The sequence below is a fragment of the Syngnathus scovelli genome, unplaced genomic scaffold (genome assembly GCF_024217435.2).
Source record: "Syngnathus scovelli strain Florida unplaced genomic scaffold, RoL_Ssco_1.2 HiC_scaffold_49, whole genome shotgun sequence".
Lineage (NCBI taxonomy): Eukaryota > Metazoa > Chordata > Actinopteri > Syngnathiformes > Syngnathidae > Syngnathus > Syngnathus scovelli.
Window position 1 is genome coordinate 54095 of NW_026061592.1, and position 10906 is coordinate 65000.

Here is a 10906-nt window from a genome sequence, read left to right on the forward strand (position 1 = left end):
CAGGGGAAGAGGCCGAATTTTCGCTTGTTCAAGCCGACCGGAGGAACCAGCCGGGTCGGGAACGTTACGGCGCAACAGCCGTTGGCACTTTGAAAATATTCGCCAAAATGTTCCGGACCTCCAGGGGAAGAGGCCGAATTTTCGCTCGTTCGGGCCGACCGGAGGAACCAGCCGGGTCGGACACGTTACGGCGCAACAGCCGTTCGCACTTAGAAAATATTCGCCAAAGTCGTCCGGACCTCCAGGGGAAGAGGCCGAATTTTCGCTCGTTCGGGCCGACCGGAGGAACCAGCCGGGTCGGACACGTTACGGCGCAACAGCCGTTGGCACTTTGAAAATATTCGCCAAAATGTTCCGGACCTCCAGGGGAAGAGGCCGAATTTTCGCTCGTTCGGGCCGACCGGAGGAACCGGCCGGGTCGGACACTTTACGGCGCAACAGCCGTTCGCACTTAGAAAATATTCGCCAAAATGTTCCGGACCTCCAGGGGAAGAGGCCGAATTTTCGCTCGTTCGGGCCGACCGGAGGAACCGGCCGGGTCGGACACGTTACGGCGGAACAGCCGTTGGCACTTAGAAAATATTCGTCAAAGTCGTCCGGACCTCCAGGGGAAGAGGCCGAATTTTCGCTCGTTCGGGCCGACCGGAGGAACCAGCCGGGTCGGACACTTTACGGCGCAACAGCCGTTCGCACTTAGAAAATATTCGCCAAAATGTTCCGGACCTCCAGGGGAAGAGGCCGAATTTTCGCTCGTTCGGGCCGACCGGAGGAACCGGCCGGGTCGGACACGTTACGGCGGAACAGCCGTTGGCACTTAGAAAATATTCGTCAAAGTCGTCCGGACCTCCAGGGGAAGAGGCCGAATTTTCGCTCGTTCGGGCCGACCGGAGGAACCAGCCGGGTCGGACACGTTACGGTGCAACAGCCGTTCGCACTTAGAAAATATTCGCCAAAGTCGTCCGGACCTCCAGGGGAAGAGGCCGAATTTTCGCTCGTTCGGGACGACCGGAGGAACCAGCCGGGTCGGACACGTTACGGCGCAACAGCCGTTCGCACTTAGAAAATATTCGCCAAAGTCGTCCGGACCTCCAGGGGGAAGAGGCCGAATTTTCGCTTGTTCGGGCCGACCGGAGGAACCAGCCGGGTCGGACACGTTACGGCGCAACAGCCGTTGGCACTTTGAAAATATTCGCCAAAATGTTCCGGACCTCCAGGGGAAGAGGCCGAATTTTCGCTCGTTCGGGCCGACCGGAGGAACCAGCCGGGTCGGACACGTTACGGCGCAACAGCCGTTGGCACTTAGAAAATATTCGTTAAACTTCACAGGACCTCCAGGGGAAGAGGCCGAATTTTCGCTCGTTCGGGCCGACCGGAGGAACCAGCCGGGTCGGACACGTTACGGCGCAACAGCCGTTGGCACTTTGAAAATATTCGCCAAAGTCGTCCGGACCTCCAGGGGAAGAGGCCGAATTTTCGCTCGTTCGGGCCGACCGGAGGAACCAGCCGGGTCGGACACTTTACGGCGGAGCAGCCGTTGGCACTTTGAAAATATTCGCCAAAATGTTCCGGACCTCCAGGGGAAGAGGCCGAATTTTCGCTCGTTCGGGCCGACCGGAGGAACCGGCCGGGTCGGACACTTTACGGCGCAACAGCCGTTCGCACTTAGAAAATATTCGCCAAAATGTTCCGGACCTCCAGGGGAAGAGGCCGAATTTTCGCTCGTTCGGGCCGACCGGAGGAACCAGCCGGGTCGGACACGTTACGGCGCAACAGCCGTTCGCACTTAGAAAATATTCGCCAAAGTCGTCCGGACCTCCAGGGGAAGAGGCCGAATTTTCGCTTGTTCAAGCCGACCGGAGGAACCAGCCGGGTCGGACACGTTACGGCGCAACAGCCGTTGGCACTTTGAAAATATTCGCCAAAATGTTCCGGACCTCCAGGGGAAGAGGCCGAATTTTCGCTCGTTCGGGCCGACCGGAGGAACCAGCCGGGTCGGACACGTTACGGCGCAACAGCCGTTCGCACTTAGAAAATATTCGCCAAAGTCGTCCGGACCTCCAGGGGAAGAGGCCGAATTTTCGCTCGTTCGGGCCGACCGGAGGAACCAGCCGGGTCGGACACGTTACGGCGCAACAGCCGTTGGCACTTTGAAAATATTCGCCAAAATGTTCCGGACCTCCAGGGGAAGAGGCCGAATTTTCGCTCGTTCGGGCCGACCGGAGGAACCGGCCGGGTCGGACACTTTACGGCGCAACAGCCGTTCGCACTTAGAAAATATTCGCCAAAATGTTCCGGACCTCCAGGGGAAGAGGCCGAATTTTCGCTCGTTCGGGCCGACCGGAGGAACCGGCCGGGTCGGACACGTTACGGCGGAACAGCCGTTGGCACTTAGAAAATATTCGTCAAAGTCGTCCGGACCTCCAGGGGAAGAGGCCGAATTTTCGCTCGTTCGGGCCGACCGGAGGAACCAGCCGGGTCGGACACTTTACGGCGCAACAGCCGTTCGCACTTAGAAAATATTCGCCAAAATGTTCCGGACCTCCAGGGGAAGAGGCCGAATTTTCGCTCGTTCGGGCCGACCGGAGGAACCGGCCGGGTCGGACACGTTACGGCGGAACAGCCGTTGGCACTTAGAAAATATTCGTCAAAGTCGTCCGGACCTCCAGGGGAAGAGGCCGAATTTTCGCTCGTTCGGGCCGACCGGAGGAACCAGCCGGGTCGGACACGTTACGGTGCAACAGCCGTTCGCACTTAGAAAATATTCGCCAAAGTCGTCCGGACCTCCAGGGGAAGAGGCCGAATTTTCGCTCGTTCGGGACGACCGGAGGAACCAGCCGGGTCGGACACGTTACGGCGCAACAGCCGTTCGCACTTAGAAAATATTCGCCAAAGTCGTCCGGACCTCCAGGGGGAAGAGGCCGAATTTTCGCTTGTTCGGGCCGACCGGAGGAACCAGCCGGGTCGGACACGTTACGGCGCAACAGCCGTTGGCACTTAGGAAATATTCGCCAAAATGTTCCGGACCTCCAGGGGAAGAGGCCGAATTTTCGCTCGTTCGGGCCGACCGGAGGAACCAGCCGGGTCGGACACTTTACGGCGCAACAGCCGTTCGCACTTAGAAAATATTCGCCAAAGTCGTCCGGACCTCCAGGGGAAGAGGCCGAATTTTCGCTCGTTCGGGCCGACCGGAGGAACCAGCCGGGTCGGACACTTTACGGCGGAACAGCCGTTGGCACTTTGAAAATATTCGCCAAAATGTTCCGGACCTCCAGGGGAAGAGGCCGAATTTTCGCTCGTTCGGGCCGACCGGAGGAACCAGCCGGGTCGGACACCTTACGGCGCAACAGCCGTTGGCACTTTGAAAATATTCGTCAAAATGTTCCTGACCTCCAGGGGAAGAGGCCGAATTTTCGCTCGTTCGGGCCGACCGGAGGAACCAGCCGGGTCGGACACGTTACGGCGCAACAGCCGTTCGCACTTAGAAAATATTCGCCAAAGTCGTCCGGACCTCCAGGGGAAGAGGCCGAATTTTCGCTCGTTCGGGCCGACCGGAGGAACCAGCCGGGTCGGACACGTTACGGCGGAACAGCCGTTGGCACTTAGAAAATATTCGTTAAACTTCACAGGACCTCCAGGGGAAGAGGCCGAATTTTCGCTCGTTCGGGCCGACCGGAGGAACCAGCCGGGTCGGACACTTTACGGCGGAACAGCCGTTGGCACTTTGAAAATATTCGCCAAAATGTTCCGGACCTCCAGGGGAAGAGGCCGAATTTTCGCTCGTTCGGGCCGACATGGAGAACCAGCCGAGGCGGACACTTTACGGCGGTTGAGCCGTTGGCACTTAGAAATTATTCAGACTTCCATCAAACACACATCGGCCTTTTGCCGTCACTGCCCGGGATGGGCACCGTGGTAGCTCGGACAGTTCGTGTGACAGCTTCCGCTGGCACTTAGAAAATTTTTAAAATGAAAATAAACAGTTCTGCACATACGTGCCGACTATATTTTGCGAAAGGGGGGTAAAGTGATGAGTACACTAACTGGGGGGACCAAGTACATAAAGCCTACCCCTGGTACCTCAGAGAGGCCGAATTTTCGAATTCTGAGGCCGAGCTGGGGAACCAGACGAGGCGGACACTTTTCCGAGCGAGAGCCGATGGCACTTAGAAAATTTTCGGCTAAGTCGGCAGGACTTCCAGAGCGAGAGGCCGAATATTCGTCATCTGTGGCCGACCGGGGAACCAGCGGAGGCGGATAGGCGGTCACGGAGGTCCCGCCGGCTGGTCCGCGGGCCATTTTGGGTCCCGTAATTTAGCGGTCGCGGTCCGGAATCCACGCCGACCGGGGAACCAGCGGAGGCGGATAGGCGGTCACGGAGGTCCCGCCGGCTGGTCCGCGGGCCAATTTGGGTCCCGTAATTTAGCGGTCGCGGTCCGGAATCCACGCCGACCGGGGAACCAGCGGAGGCGGATAGGCGGTCACGGAGGTCCCGCCGGCTGGTCCGCGGGCCATTTTGGGTCCCGTAATTTAGCGGTCGCGGTCCGGAATCCACGCCGACCGGGGAACCAGCGGAGGCGGATAGGCGGTCACGGAGGTCCCGCCGGCTGGTCCGCGGGCCAATTTGGGTCCCGTAATTTAGCGGTCGCGGCCCGGAATTCGCGCCGGCCGGGGAACCAGCGCGGGCGGATAGGCGGTCACGGAGGTCCCGCCGGCTGGTCCGCGGGGGGAACTGCGCCCTCTGGCGGACACGCCATTGTAAATGAATGGGGTTTGGCACTTAGTGCATTTTTCGCCGAAGCCGACGAGCGCTCCGGGCGAGGAGGCCGGATTCTCGCCATCCGTGGCCGGCCGGGGAACCGGCCAAGGCGGATAGGCGGTCACGGGGGTCCCGCCGGCTGGTCCGCGGGCCAATTGGGGTCCCGTAAGTTAGCGGTCGCGGCCCGGAATCCGCGCCGGCCAGCAGCCACCGGGAGGCGGGTAGGCTGTCACGGAGGTCCCGCCAGCTGGTCCGCGGGCCAATTAGGGTCCCGTAAGTGAGCGGTCGCGGCCCGGAATCCACGCCGGCCAGCAGCCACCGCCAGGCGGGTAGGCTGTCACGGAGGTCCCGCCAGCTGGTCCGCGGGCCATTTAGGGTCCCGTAAGTTAGCGGTCGCGGCCCGGAATGCACGCCGGCCAGCAGCCACCGGCAGGCGGATAGGCGGTCACGGAGGTCCCGCCGGCCGGTCCGCTGGCCAATTACCTCCAGCCGAGCGGATATGAACTTTATTAGCACCTTCTACGAGATGGCGGAGCCTTATTCGACAACCAGCACCTCGGCTTAGCATTTTCCACGGCCCGCTGATCTTCCAGAAGACGTCCAGCCGGTTTCCTCCTCACATTTTAAGCCGGCCGAGGCTTCCGGCACCCCGGCTAAGCTTTCTCCACGGCCCGCTGAGCTTCCGAGGGACCTCCAGCCGGTTCTCCCGGTGCCTCGCGCCTCGCTTTGTGAGCCGGCCGAGGCTTCCAGCACCCCGGCTAAGCTTTCTCCACGGCCCGCTGAGCTTCCAGGGGACCTGCAGCCGGTTCTCCCGGTGCCTCGCGCCTCGCTTTGTGAGCCGGCCGAGGCTTCCAGCACCCCGGCTAAGCTTTCTCCACGGCCCGCTGAGCTTCCGAGGGACCTCCAGCCGGTTCTCCCGGTGCCTCCCGCCTCGCTTTGTGAGCCGGCCGAGGCTTCCAGCACCTCGGCCGAGCGTTTCCCACGGCCCGCTGAGCTTCCAGGGGACCTCCAGCCGGTTCTCCCGGTGCCTCGCGCCTCGCTTTGCGAGCCGGCCGAGGCTTCCAGCACCTCGGCTGAGCGTTTTCGGCGGCCCGTTGCTCTCCCGGAGGTCGCAACGGGGAGTTACCTCCCTCTCGCGGACACGGCGAGTAAATACACCGCCTCTCGCACTTGGCGCACACTCACTCGCATTGCTACGCCTCCCGTGGCACTTTAAGCGGCCGAACGGCGGGAGTAACTGCGACTCTCCTAAGGTAGGCTCACTTGACTATTTATTTATGTATTTATTTATTTTTGACGGTTCGCGGAGGCGATGACGCTCCGCGCGGGTAAACGGCGGGAGTAACTGTGACTCTCTTAAGGTAGGCTCACTTGACATTTATTTATTCATGTATTTATTTATTTTTGACGGTTCGCGGAGGCGATGACGCTCCGCGCGGGTAAACGGCGGGAGTAACTGTGACTCTCTTAAGGTAGGCTCACTTGACATTTATTTTGGCGGTTCGCGGAGGCGACCGGCACCGCCGGGAGGCCGTGCGCGCTGCGCGCAGAGCGGCCGAATAACGCTCCGCCGGCCCCGGGTGATTACCGAGAGGCTCCCCGGCCTCGCGGAGCTCCGACGCTCCTCCGCGGGACCTCCGGCGGCCGGCGCGCTCGCGCACCACCCCCCGGCACCGCCGGGAGGCCGTGCGCGCGCGCGCAGAGCGGCCGAATAACGCTCCGCCGGCCCCGGGTGATTACCGAGAGGCTCCCCGGCCTCGCGGAGCTCCGACGCTCCTCCGCGGGACCTCCGGCGGCCGGCGCGCTCGCGCACCACCCCCCGGCACCGCCGGGAGGCCGTGCGCGCGCGCGCAGAGCGGCCGAATAACGCTCCGCCGGCCCCGGGTGATTACCGAGAGGCTCCCCGGCCTCGCGGAGCTCCGACGCTCCTCCGCGGGACCTCCGGCGGCCGGCGCGCTCGCGCACCACCCCCCGGCACCGCCGGGAGGCCGTGCGCGCGCGCGCAGAGCGGCCGAATAACGCTCCGCCGGCCCCGGGTGATTACCGAGAGGCTCCCCGGCCTCGCGGAGCTCCGACGCTCCTCCGCGGGACCTCCGGCGGCCGGCGCGCTCGCGCACCACCCCCCGGCACCGCCGGGAGGCCGTGCGCGCGCGCGCAGAGCGGCCGAATAACGCTCCGCCGGCCCCGGGTGATTACCGAGAGGCTCCCCGGCCTCGCGGAGCTCCGACGCTCCTCCGCGGGACCTCCGGCGGCCGAAAATAGCTCCAAGCCCAGCGGATCGGCTGCTTGGAAGCACCGCGCCGTCCGGCTCCACCTGGTACCTCGCACGGCTCTCATCTCCCCCCCGCACGGACTTCCGAGCGCTCGGGGAGACGCTCGGAAGCTGCCCGTGCCGTCGCGGCGGGGAATTGCCTCCCTCTGGCGGACGCGGCGAGTAAAAACACCACCTCTCGCACTTTGCGCACACTTACTTGCGTGGGTCCGCTTCCGATGACACTTTGAGCGGCCGAACGGCGGGAGTAACTACGACTCTCTTAAGGTAGGCTCACTTGACATTTATTCATGTATTTATTTATTTTTGACGGTTCGCGGAGGCGATGACGCTCCGCGCGGGTAAACGGCGGGAGTAGCTGTGACTCTCTTAAGGTAGCCTGACTCGACGTCTTTTTCAACGGTGGCTGGAGGACCCAGGCGGTTCTCGGGGGTGCGTCGCTCCTCACTTTTGACGCCCGAGGAGGCTCCCGGCACCTCGGCTACGCGTTTTCGGCGGCCCGCTGAGCTTCCAGAAGACCTCCAGCCGGTTCTCCCGGTGCTTTCCTCCTCACGTTTTAAGCCGGCCGAGGCTTCCGGCACCCCGGCTGAGCTTTTTTCCCACGGCCCGCTGAGCTTCCAGGGGACCTCCGGCCGGTTCTCCGCGCGCTTTCCTCCTCACTTTTAAGCCGGCCGAGGCTTCCGGCACCCCGGCCAAGCGTTTCCCACGTCCCGCTGAGCTTCCAGGGGACCTCCGGCCGGTTCTCCGCGCGCCCCCCTCCTAACTCGGCTCCCGGCACCCCGGCTAAGCGATTTGAACGGCCCGCTGATCTCCCGGAGGTCGCAACGGGGAATTGCCTCCCTCTCGCGGACACGGCGCGTAAATGCACCGCCTCTCGCACTTGGCGCACACTCACTCGCATCGCTACGCCTCCCGTGGCACTTTAAGCGACCGGGACCACCGCGAGCGCGGGCGATGACTAAGAGGCTCCCCGGCCGGCCTCGCGGAGCTCCGACGCTCCCCCGCGGGACTTCCGGCGGCCGGCCGGAGCCTCGGCACGGCTGCCGCACTCCCTAATAACACCCCGCGGACCCCCGCGAGCCGAACGCTCGCTGCCGCGGGCGACCCGTGCCAAGGCGGACGCGTGACGGCGCGGGAGCCCTCGGCACTATCTCACGGTCACGTATGTAGTCAAATCGTGTAAAATCACCGTTAGTTTATTCATAATATAGGTAATAATTAAATAAATATTAACATCGCGTATATTATTAATAAACACATGTATGTATTTATTTAATAATTAAATAAATATTAACATCGCGTATAATCATGCGCAATACTTCGTGGCCGACCGGGGAACCGGCGAAGGCGGACGCATCGCGGCGCGAGAGCCGTTGGCACTTTGGAAAAATAAATAAATAAATAAATAAATAAATAAATAATAATTCGCCGACCGGGCTCCGGGGGGAGAGGCCGATTTTTGGCCGTTCGTGGCCGACCGGGGAACCGGCGAAGGCGGACGCATCGCGGCGCGAGAGCCGTTGGCACTTTGGAAAAATAAATAAATAAATAAATAAATAAATAAATAAATAAATAAATAAATAATTCGCCGACCGGGCTCCGGGGCAAGAGGCCGAATTTTCGCTCGTTCGGGCCGACCGGGGAACCGGCGAAGGCGGACGCAGCGCGGCGCGAGAGCCGTTGGCACTTTGAAAAAAAAAAAAAAAAAAAAAATTCGCCCACCGGGCTCCGGGGGAAGAGGCCGGCTTTTCGCCGTTCGCGGCCGACCGGGGAACCGGCGAAAGCGGACGCGCTCTCTAACGAGCCCCGCCGGCCGGAGGAAGTGCGCCCTCTGGCGGACACGCCGTTGTAAATGAATGGGGTTTGGCACTTAGTGCATTTTTCGCCCAAGTCGAAGCGCGCTCCGGGCGAGGAGGCCGGATTCTCGCCACCCGTGGCCGGCCGGGGAACCGGCCAAGGCGGACGCGCTCTCTAACGAGCCCCGCCGGCCGGAGGAAGTGCGCCCTCTGGCGGACACGCCGTTGTAAATGAATGGGGTTTGGCACTTGGTGCATTTTTCGCCCAAGTCGAAGCGCGCTCCGGGCGAGGAGGCCGGATTCTCGCCACCCGTGGCCGGCCGGGGAACCGGCGAAGGCGGATAGGCTTTCACGGAGGATCCGCCGGCTGGTCCGCGGGCCGATTAGGGTCCCGCGAGTGAGCGGTGGCGGTCCGGAATCCAGGCCGGCCAGGAGGCACCGCCAGGCGGATAGGCTTTCACGGAGGAGCCGCCGGCTGGTCCGCGGGCCGTTTAGGGTCCCGCGAGTGAGCGGTGGCGGTCCGGAATCCAGGCCGGCCAGGAGGCACCGCCAGGCGGATAGGCTTTCACGGAGGACCCGCCGGCTGGTCCGCGGGCCGTTTAGGGTCCCGCGAGTGAGCGGTCGCGGTCCGGAATCCAGGCCGGCCAGGAGGCACCGCCAGGCGGATAGGCTTTCACGGAGGACCCGCCGGCTGGTCCGCGGGCCGTTTAGGCTCCCGTAAGTTAGCGGTCGCGGTCCGGAATACAGGCCGTCCAGGAGGCACTGCCAGGCGGATACACTCTCTAACGAGCCCCGCCGGCTGGTCCGCCGGGGGAAGTGCGCCCTCTGGCGGACACGCCGTTGTAAATGAATGGGGTTTGGCACTTAGTGCATTTTTCGACCAGCGGCAACGCAGGCTGACGGGCGGCCGCTTCCACGGGCCGGTACTACTCTACGGAGGCGCTAGCCGCCTCCGGTGGGGGCCGTGTGATCTCGCTGGATGCCCGAGGACCTTCCGCGAGGCCCGGCCGCAGCTTTTACGCGCGCCCGGTCCTATTACCTGGTGGAAGCTGGAGGCCGGGGCTCCGCAGCTCGCCGCCCGGGGACCTTCCGCGAGGCCCGGCCGCAGCTTTTACGCACCACCGCTGCTATTCTCTGGCTCCGGCTTCGTCCCGGAGGGTGCTTGGGGAACGGCGGCGCACACCGCGAACGGCCGGTGGCGGTCGGCTGGTGGCGGTCGGCTGGTGGCTGTCGGCTGGTGGCGGTCGGGGGTGGCGCTTGGGGATGGCGCTTGGGGATGGTGGCTGTCGGCTGGTGGCGGTCGGCTGGTGGCGGTCGGCTGGTGGCGGTCGGCTGGTGGCGGTCGGGGGTGGCGCTTGGGGATGGCGCTTGGGGATGGTGGCTGTCGGCTGGTGGCGGTCGGCTGGTGGCGGTCGGGGGGTGGCGGTCGGGGATGGCGCTTGGGGATGGTGGCTGTCGCCTTGTGGCGGTCGGCTGGTGGCGGTCGCCTTGTGGCGGTCGCCTTGTGGCGGTCGGGGATGGCGCTTGGGGATGGTGGCTGTCGCCTTGTGGCGGTCGGCTGGTGGCGGTCGCCTTGTGGCGGTCGCCTTGTGGCGGTCGGGGATGGCGCTTGGGGATGGTGGCTGTCGCCTTGTGGCGGTCGGCTGGTGGCGGTCGGCTGGTGGCGGTCGGGGGGTGGCGGTCGGGGATGGCGCTTGGGGATGGTGGCTGTCGCCTTGTGGCGGTCGGGGGGTGGCGGTCGGGGATGGCGCTTGGGGATGGTGGCTGTCGCCTTGTGGCGGTCGGCTGGTGGCGGTCGGCTGGTGGCGGTCGGCTGGTGGCGGTCGGGGGGTGGCGGTCGGGGGTGGCGCTTGGGGATGGTGGCTGTCGCCTTGTGGCGGTCGGCTGGTGGCGGTCGCCTTGTGGCGGTCGGGGGGCGGCGGTCGGGGGTGGCGCTTGGGGATGGTGGCTGTCGGCTGGTGGCGGTCGGCTGGTGGCGGTCGGCTGGTGGCGGTCGGCTGGTGGCGGTCGGGGGTGGCGCTTGGGGATGGCGCTTGGGGATGGTGGCTGTCGCCTTGTGGCGGTCGGCTGGTGGCGGTCGCC